An 8,507-nucleotide genomic window follows, 5' to 3' on the forward strand; every position below is an offset into this window, starting at 1 on the left:
TACCAGACATCCACAAAAGAGATAGAAGCTGAATAGGCACCAATTATATTGAGACCCTATATGTCTATAGAATTTGACAACATAACGGTTTAAGCACATGTTATCCATAATGATTACATAGGGCAAGTAAAACGGTTAGAGTTACCTACGAATCATGCATACACATACATAAACCTATGCTAGCATGGCAAGTTCTAAACATCTATATTCACTATCCCTTCAATAGAGATTAACACGCTATCTTATATGTTAGCTACACACATAAGACGAATAAGCACAACCAATACTAGGATATCAATCAATCACCACACACCAAGATATCAAAATAATTAACTATTGAAATCCATAAGTAAATCCGCTAGAACCCCAAGATAACGATTAGTCCATAATCGAACTCATCGTCACCATGGGTTCCAATGAAAGCATGGTATAAAACAAGGTCTTAATAAACTGAATAATAATTAAAGTACGAATAAAGGAGATCTAGGTTCAACAAGAACGAAAACGAGCATCCAAAGTTACAACTAATTCAAAGAATCACAAGTTAAAAACAAGATCTTCTTTTTCGGAGTTGTTCTGTGCTTCTAGGTCTTCTCTTTGGTATCCCAATCTTCTCGGATGATGAAAACCCTTTTTTTAAGTATATATACGCCCCTAGTGGACCTGGACCCTTAAAATCGTCAAATTCCACTCAAAAAAGGCTTTTTCAGCGAAATCAGCGACCAGCCGCGCCTTGAACGGCCGCTCAGCTCTCCTGAGCGGGCGCTCAGCTCTCCTGGGTGGGCGCTCAGACAGCTTCTGGAAAAAATTCTGATGAATCTTGTTTTGGCCATAACTTGAGTTCTACTCGTCAGAATTAGGCGATTCAACTGCTCACGCGAAGCTAACGAGATTCTCTACAACTTGACAATGGCCTTGGATTCCAATTCTGATCACTTTTTATAATATTTTCTTTAAAAGCTCTTTTCTTCATATAACTGATACCTGAAATGCAATAACACAAAAACACATCAAAATACCAATAACTTGAGTCCAAAACACCAATTTAAGCTTGTAATGAAGCATTCCAAGTGGATATAAAATCCACTTATCACTTGCAGAACAAATAGTTCTGTTGGATATATTTGAGATGTCATGTCTAATATATTTCATGTTTAGTTTTCAGATCTTAACTAACATGAAATATCAGTTCTTACTGGAATCAGGACTTACTGGAAGTCAGGAATTAAGGATATCAGGACTTAGATTATCAGAAGATAATATCAGAAGATGGATATCAGAACTTAAGTAGTGGAGGACTAACAGTTAAGGAAGGAAGCTGATTTACAGGAAAGAAGATCGAGACTAATACAAGAAGAAGATATGCATGGAAAGAGTTAGAGGACTAGAAGAATTATATAAGATATCTGATTGATATATTTTAGGAGACATAATTATATTCCATATCAATTAGAAGTTATCTTGTAACTGTGTCTATATAAACACATACATAGGTTTACTCTATAAGAGTTACGATCATCGAGAAGATCATACAATTGTAACCTAGCAGCTCTCGTGATATTTGTTCATCACTAAGAGAAAACAGTTCTATTGTAACAGAGTTTATTATATCGAATACATCTGCTTTCTGTTACTTATGCTTTAAATCGATTTGATTGTATTCTACATTGTATTCAACCCCCTTCTATAGTGTTGTGTGACCTAACAAGTGGTATCAGAGCCTATCTGTTAACACACATACAGTAAAGATCCAAAACAATCATGTCTGAAGAAACTAGAAAATCCAACCAAGCCCGCCAAAATTGAAGAAACTCAAAAGACTCAAACCCACAGTCGATATGAGACTATCAGGGTTCCCATGCTGAGACCTTGTGAATATCCCATATGGAAAGTGAAGATGACTATGTTTCTGGAAGATACAGATCCAGAATACCTTGACAAAATTTATGAAGGACCGCATAAGCCAACCAAGCTCTCTGTTGTAGTTGCAGATCAGCCAGCAAAGACCATACCAAAGGAGAAAAGTGAATACACGGCTGAAGATATCTCATATATTGCCAAGGATGCAAAGGTAAGGCATTTGCTGTATAGTGCCATTGATAATGTCATGTCAAATAGGGTAATTCAATGCAAGACTGCAAATGAGATATGGGATGCTTTGGAGACAAGGTGTCAGGGAACTGATACAATCAAGAAAAACAGGAGGACTATACTCACTCAAGAGTATGAGCACTTTGACTCAAAAAGTGATGAGTCATTAGCTGTCTTATATGACAGATTTGTTAAACTCTTGAATGATCTGTCACTGGTGGACAAGGAATATGATATCGAAGATTCAAATCTAAAATTCCTTTTAGCTCTTCCTGAAAGTTGGGATTTGAAAGCTACTATTATAAGAGACAACTATGCTCTTGATGAAACTACTCTTGATGAAATTTATGGAATGCTCAAGACTTATCAACTTGAGATGGATCAAAGAAGCAAGAGACATGGGAGAAAGTCAAGGACAGTTGCTCTTAATGTTGAGGAGGAATCCCCCAAAGTGGTTGTCTCAAAGAAAGGAAAAGGAAAGGCTCTCATCACAAAGTCTGATTCAGAATCATCAAGTTCTGATGATGATGATTCAAAAACTGAAAGTCTACCTGAAGTAGATGTTGATGAACAGATGATGAAGCTGTGTGCTCTTATGGCGAAGGGTATCACAAATATAGCCTACAGGAAATTCAGAAGGGGAAAGAAGTTTTCAAGGAAAGGTAGAAGTTCTGATAAGAAGGGCTTCAGAAAATCTGTAGGCAACGGAGGAAAGTTTAACAGAGGAGATTACTCAAATGTCAAATACTACAACTGTGGTGAGAAAGGCCACATATCTCCTGACTGCAAGAAAGGAAAGAGTGACAAAGGCAAGGCTCTTGTCACAAAGAAGAAAAGCTGTAAAGACACTTCAGATTCTGAAGATGAGGAGAACTATTCCTTGATGGCAAATGCTGATAGCAGTTCTGATGCTGCTGAGTTAAAGGTACCTGAAACAACTTATACCTTTCATATTGATGATATTACTGAGTTGAGATTATATCTTAAAACCATGTTTATTAACTATAGAGATCAAACTTTAAGATGTGAAATATTAACTTCTGAAAATCTTGCTTTTAAAAATACGAATGATTATTTAGAAAAAGAGTTAGTTATGTTCCATCAAACTCAGAAAGATAGAGATGATGTTTTCTATGTTAGAGATGAAGTGCTAAAAATGAATAAATCTCTAAAAACTGAGTTAGAAAAGGAGAGAGAGATTATCAGGACTTGGACTAACTCTGGGAGAACAACTCAGGATATACTAAGTAGTGAGAACTAGAAAGAGGGCTTAGGTTATGGAGATGAGAAAAGTGAAAAAGAAACTGAACAAGTTAAGCCAATTATTGTTAAACAGACTACTAAGCCAAAGGTAAATCCTGTTAAATTTGTAGCTAAAACTGTAAAGTTTGATTCTGAAAAGATGAAAGATATTAAGACAGAAGTGATAGCAGAGTCAACTTCTGACAAATTAGAACAGGATAAACCAACTGAAGTTAACATAGGCTTAATGACTAAGAAGCAGCTTAAACATAAGCTGAAAGAGATTACCAGTGTAAACAAGGTAAAGGTAGCTAGGAAAAATAAGAATGGAAAGGAAGGTGTGAATAAAAGTAACAACTATATGCTTGTTCCTAATGCTCCTAGAAAGAAATGCTATAACTGTGGAAACTCTAACCATCTGGATTCTTTTTGCAGGAAGAATAAGAATATAACTTCTTACCTTCTAAGTTAGGAGTTAAGAGTCAGTCTGTTAGGTTTAAGCCACAAAATCCTTGTTTTCATTGTGGTAGTATATGGCATTCCATTTATACTTGTAAGGAATATCATAGTTTGTACTATGATTATTATCAGATAAAACATTCTTTGAAGAAAGTTGCTTTAATTCCTTCTAGTGTAAAGTATGATGTAAAGTCTGATACTATTAATACTGATAAGAAAAATGTTAGCATAAACTCTGATGTTAAATCCGCTGTAAATGTTAACAAACTTAAAAACGCCAAAGGATCCAAGCAAGTCTGGGTCCTTAAAACTAACCATTAGTGGTCTTTGTGATTGCAGGGCAACAGGAAGAATATCCTAGTTATGGATAGTGGATGTTCAGGACATATGACTGGAAATAAAGCCCTGCTATCAGATTTTGTGGAGAAAGCTAGCCCAGGAGTTTCTTATGGAGATGGCAACATTGGAAAAACTCTGGGATATGGCAAGATCAATCTTGGGAATGACATCATTGAATCAGTAGCTCTTGTCTCAGGACTTAAACACAATCTGTTGAGTATAAGTCAAATCTGTGACAGAGGTTATCATGTGGATTTCTTTGAAGAACACTGTGAAGTTATAAGTAATTCTACAGGCAAAGTGGTTCTGAAAGATTACAGGCATGGTAACATTTATGAAGCCAGACTTTCAACAAGTACTGATGGTTCTGCAATCTGTCTATTGAGTAGAGCATCAATTGAAGAAAGCTGGAATTGGCACAAGAAACTCTCTCATTTAAATTTCAACAATATAAATGAGCTTGTAAAGAAAGATCTTGTGAGAGGACTGCCAAAAACAGTATTTGCTCCTGATGGCCTTTGTGATTCATGTCAGAAGGCAAAACAAAGAAAATCTTTTTTCAAGAGCAAAACTGAGTCATCAATTCTTGAGCCTTATCACCTACTGCATGTTGATCTATTTGGTCCAGTCAATGTCATGTCTATTGCAAAGAAGAAATATACTATGGTTATAGTGGATGAATTCACAAGATACACTTGGGTGTATTTCTTGCACAAGAAGACTGAAACAGCATCTACTCTAACTGATCATGTCAAACAGTTGGATAGATTGATCAAAAATTATGTTAAAATAATAAGAAGTGATAATGGCACTGAGTTCAAGAATTCAATCATGGAAGAGTTCTGCAAAGATCATGGAATCAAACAGGAATTTTCTGCACCTGGAACTCCACAGCAAAATGGAGTTGTAGAAAGAAAGAACGGGACTCTCATTGAAGTTGCACTAACAATATTTGATGAAGCAAAGCTACCCACCTATTTTTGGGCTGAAGCTGTGCAGACTGCTTGTTTTACATAAAATGCTACACACATAAACAGGCATGGAAAAACACCATATGAAATGGTGAAGAAAAAGAAGCCAAATCTGAAATACTTTCATGTATTTGGTTGCAAGTGTTTTGTTCTTAAGACTCATCCTGAGCAGCTGTCAAAATTTTATCTAAAAGCTGATGAAGGAATTTTTGTTGGATATCCACTTTCCACAAAAGCCTTCAGAGTCTAGAATTTAAGAACAAGGGTTGTCATGGAATCTATAAATGTCTCTTTGATGATAAGGAGATTACTGGACTTGAAGATTTCAATGATCATGATCAGCTGAGATTTGAGAATGAAGATTTAAATTTTGATTCTGGAAATTCTGATGACTTATATCCTGATCCTGTAAGTTCTGATGGATTAAGTTCTGATGTCATTGAAACTGTGGTAACAACTCCAAAGGAAAATGCACATATCCAGGGGGAGCAAGTTGAAGATCCTACCACATCCCAAGACACACGAGAAGCATCAGAACCTGTCACTGGCTCTTCAAGTTCTAATTCATCTAGTTCTGATGAGCCAAATTCTGATAATTTTGGAAGCTCCAATTCTTCAACTCCTGAAAAATCAAACTCAAATTCTGAAGTCTCAGAGAGCATAACTACAGGGGGAGCATCAGAAAATGCTGATGGAGACAGCATGGATCATGGGGGAGGATCCAGTTCTAGAGATCAACTTCTATCTGCAAGGAAGTGGACTAAAGCACATACACCTGATTTAATCATTGGAGATCCTGAAGCAGGTGTTAGAACTAGAACTGCAACATCAAATGAATGTCTCTATCATTCTTTTCTATCTCAAACTGAACCAAAGAAAGTGGAAGAAGCTCTTCAAGAGGCTGATTAGGTGCAAACAATGTAGGAAGAGTTAAATGAATTTGAAAGAAATAAAGTCTGGACCCTAGTGCCAAGACCAAAGAACAGATCAGTTATTTGTACAAAATGGGTCTTCAGAAACAAAACTGACATTGATGGCATAATTATAAGGAATAAAGCAAGACTGGTTGCTAAAGGCTACTCTCAACAGGAGGGAATTGATTATGATGAAACATTTACACCAGTTGCTAGATTAAAAGCCATAAGGATCTTTTAGGCTTATGTTGCTCACAAGAAGTTTAAAGTCTTTCAAATGGATGTGAAAAGTGCTTTTCTCAATGGAGAATTGGAAGAAGAGGTATATGTTGAACAACCTCCAGGCTTTGTAGATCCTAAATTTCCCAATCATGTCTACAGGCTTGACAAAGCACTTTATGGCATTAAGCAAGCTCCAAGAGCATGGTATGAGACATTAGCTCAATTCCTTCTGGAAAGTGGATTTCACAGAGGCACAATTGACAAGACTTTATTCTACCTCAACCATGGAAAGGACTTACTTTTGATACAGATATATGTTGATGATATCATATTTGGTTCTACTAATTCCAAACTATGTGAGAAGTTTGCAAAGCTAATGCAGTCAAGATATCAAACGAGTATGATGGGAGAACTCAGCTATTTTCTGGGCCTTCAAGTCAAGCAAACTGAAGAAGGCACTTTTATCTATCAATCCAAGTACACCAGAAATTTACTAAAGAAATTTAGAATGCAAGATTGTTCAACTGCATTCACTCCCATGGCCACTGCAACCAAGTTAGATAAGGATACTGTTAAATCAGTAGATATTACTAACTATAGAGGTATGATTGGCTCCTTACTCTATCTAACTGCAAGTAGACCTGATATCATGTATGCTACCTATCTTTGTGCAGGATTTCAGGCTGATCCAAGAGAACCTCACTTAATAGCTGTGAAAAGAATTTTCTAGTACCTTAAGGGTACAGCTGATCTAGGATTGTGGTATCCTAGGGAATCAGATTTTAAGCTAATTGGTTACTCAAATGCATATTTTGCAGGATGCAAAATAGACAGGAAAAGCACTAGTGGAAGCTGCCAATTTTTTGGAGGCAGATTGGTTTCTTGGTTTAGCAAGAAACAAAAGTCAATTTCCATATCAACTGCAGAAGCAGAATATATTGCTGCAGGAAGATGTTGTGCACAGATTCTTTGGATGAAGAATCAGTTACTGAATTATGGGTTAGAATTTTCTAAAATCCCTATTTACTGTGATAATCAAAGTGCTATTACTATGACATGTAATCCAGTTCAACACTCAATGAAAAAGCACATCAGCATTAGGTACCATTTCATAAGGGAACATGTGGATGAAGGTACAGTGGAATTGTATTTTGTTCCAACAGATCAACAGCTAGCAAATATCTTCACAAAACCACTATGTGAAGCTACTTTTATAAGATTGGTAAATGAACTTGGAATGGTTTCAGGTTCTTTCTCTAAATTTGCTTAGTTTTTGTTCTCATGCATCAGACTTTATGATCAGTGTTTACAGATTGTATTATCTATATGTAATCTATGCTTAATTTGAAAATTCATTAAATACTGATTGTTATCTGATGTGGATTTATATACTCTGATAAGTGTTTTGAATGTTATGTGCCTATTTAATCCAATGAGGATAACTGTGCTAGATGCTGACCTAGTAGTCTTTAACATACTAGAAATCCCATGTTTGAATTAGTTATTTATGTAAAAACTCATTAACACAAGCAGATTCTGATATTGAGCTTAGTCAAGTTTACTTTGTGTATCTTATTACTAAGTCATAAACTAGATTCTTGTTTCTTATCTGTCAAATTCTGATATCAGTAAATCTTAAGAATGAACTAAGTGTTGATAAGCCTCACTTATCAAAAGAAAAGAAAAGAAAAGAATAAAAGTCACCTTTGAGATCTAGAGTAAAAATGTGGAAGGGAACACCCAAGTGCATTGCTGATATTAAGTAATATGCATTAGAAAAACAAAAAATTTTCTTGGTGACTTTTCACACTCTATGATTACTGGAGAAATACTCTGATAACAGCATAAATTCTGATAAGCAGTCATGACTCACTTACACTGAGAAGCCACTATAAAAAGGAATTTCAAAATATGCATAAAATGAGCACAAACAGTTGAGGTGGACTCTTGCATAAATTTTTTCTATAGTAGTCATCATGACTGATGACAGATTTTAAGCATTTTTCTTAGTTATGCCTTATTTCTAAGATGTACTGAAGTTTATCAGACTTTAATCTTTATCTGATATTTTGCTGAATGTACACACTTTCACTCCATATGAATGATGAAAATTACTGTGGTGATTAAGTTGTTTTTGACAAACAGTTAAGTGTTATTTGCATAAATTCTGAGGACAAGTTCTGATGGAAGTTCTGATGATTAAACTCTGAAGAAAACAAGTCAGTATTTGTATGAAGAATCACAGAAAAAGATATTCACTTTTTGAGTA

This window comes from Apium graveolens, chromosome 4, assembly GCF_009905375.1.
Source record: "Apium graveolens cultivar Ventura chromosome 4, ASM990537v1, whole genome shotgun sequence".
NCBI lineage: Eukaryota > Viridiplantae > Streptophyta > Magnoliopsida > Apiales > Apiaceae > Apium > Apium graveolens.